General features: G+C 44.1%; 1 non-coding gene across 1 annotated transcript; it reads right to left on the reverse strand.

Moving 5' to 3' along the window:
- Positions 1-634: 634 nt before the first annotated feature.
- On the reverse strand, positions 635-706 carry TRNAQ-CUG (transfer RNA glutamine (anticodon CUG)). Its single transcript has one exon. It is a non-coding gene; the product is annotated as a tRNA-Gln (tRNA).
- Positions 707-1,748: the final 1,042 nt, after the last annotated feature.

The raw sequence follows: 1,748 nt of genomic DNA on the forward strand, positions 1-1,748 counted from the left end.
GAGGTTGGATCCCTCGCTGAGACCGAGGGAGAATCCAAACCTGCACAGTAAACTAAGATTGTGTAGCGGTTAGTGTGATTAGCTGCCACCCCCGGATGGTCGGGTTCGATTCCCGGCTCTGCCACGAAATTTAAAAGTGGTACGGGGGCTTGAACGGAGTCCACTCAGCCCCGGGAGGTCAACTGAATAGAGGCTGGTTCGATTCCCACTTCAGGCATCCTGGAAGTGGTTTACCGTGGTTTCCCACTTCTCCTCCAGGCAAATGCCATGTTGGTATCTAACTTAATGCCACAGCCGCTTCCTTCCCTCTTCCTTGTTCATCCCTTCCAATCTTCCCATCCACCGCAACGCCCCTGTTCAGCATAGTAGGTGAGGCCCCCTGGTCGAGGTACTGGTCATCCTCCCGAGTTGTATCACCTGACCCAGAGTCTGAAGCTCCAGAGAAGCGGTAGAAGTGGGATCCCTCGCTGAGTCTGGGGTGAAAACCGACTCTGGAGGGTAAACAGGAGGATATATAGATGTATCGGATAATAACTTGACACTAAGATAAGAACTCTACGCGTAGTTTGAATTATGGTGTTATACTTCAGAGGTTACTTATTGATACTTTATTGCATCCTAAAAATAACATACTAGGTCCCACCGAGACTTGGACTCGGATCGCTGGATTCAGAGTCCAGAGTGCTAACCATTACACCATGGAACCGACACTTGCAGTCCGTCAACACATGACACAAAGAGTGGGGCAATATCCCAATATGAGCCATACGAACAACTAGCGATCGTCGCCGCATCTCGATCATGCCAACATGCGGCTCTAAACCAACACCATTATTATTATTATTATTATTATTGTACCGGGCGGTACACCTCTACACCGTTTATTTAAAAGTTGCGCCAGTTGAAACTCCTCTTCTGGAGGAAGGTTGAACTTTATCTACTCTATTAATTCTTTACTTTCTCAGAAGATGTCACCACGTGGAAAATTTTGAGTTTTTGAACTGTGTCATTTTTGATGTGTTTTTGTTTCGCTTGAAGTAAGAAGTGTGAACTTTCTCTTCTAGAGGACACTACTGAAGATCAACAATAGTGCAACCTAGTGCGGAGTCAAAGAACTATTTTGTTGGAGAAATTTTTATTTCAAGAGTTTGTTCTTTGTTAAATTTCTTTCTGTCATTGTTTAAGTTGGCTGTATACCCCTCTTTTTCCCCTTATTTTTGGATCTAGCCAATCCCGAATTTCTTTAATTAATTTTCCACCAATAATGTGTTTCTTCTTCCTCTATGTAGGGGTTTCTTTTCCCTAGCCAATAAAAATTTTGTGGGAGGGTGTTTTCTTTCCCCTAACGCCTAGAATCTTCCGCGAGAGGATATAAACTGCTGATTTTAGGGTCTCGGGGCCACTTCTGTTCCATCTTTCAGTGTATTAAGTACATAGCAGGAGGCGGGAAGCGCCTCTTTCTTCGGCGGCGTCTACAACAAGGTAATGGCCAAGTAATAACTTCTTTCTTTGCTTGCTCAGCAGTTTAACCTTCGGGGCGGGTTCTAGGCCTTCCACCATGTAACTTTCCTTTAAAATGTAAAGATTACTGGTACCTATCCTATCTTCTAAGCTACATACTGGGATAGAGAGTGCTAACCCTCTCGAGCTCCCACTCATAATATTTTGAGGTGAACTTATTGTTTCTCAACCTATTCTTCCGTAATGCAATGTAAATTGCTATTAAGTCACCTCTGTAGTATGGGATT

The sequence above is a fragment of the Anabrus simplex genome, chromosome 3, assembly GCF_040414725.1.
Source record: "Anabrus simplex isolate iqAnaSimp1 chromosome 3, ASM4041472v1, whole genome shotgun sequence".
In the NCBI taxonomy this organism is placed as follows: domain Eukaryota; kingdom Metazoa; phylum Arthropoda; class Insecta; order Orthoptera; family Tettigoniidae; genus Anabrus; species Anabrus simplex.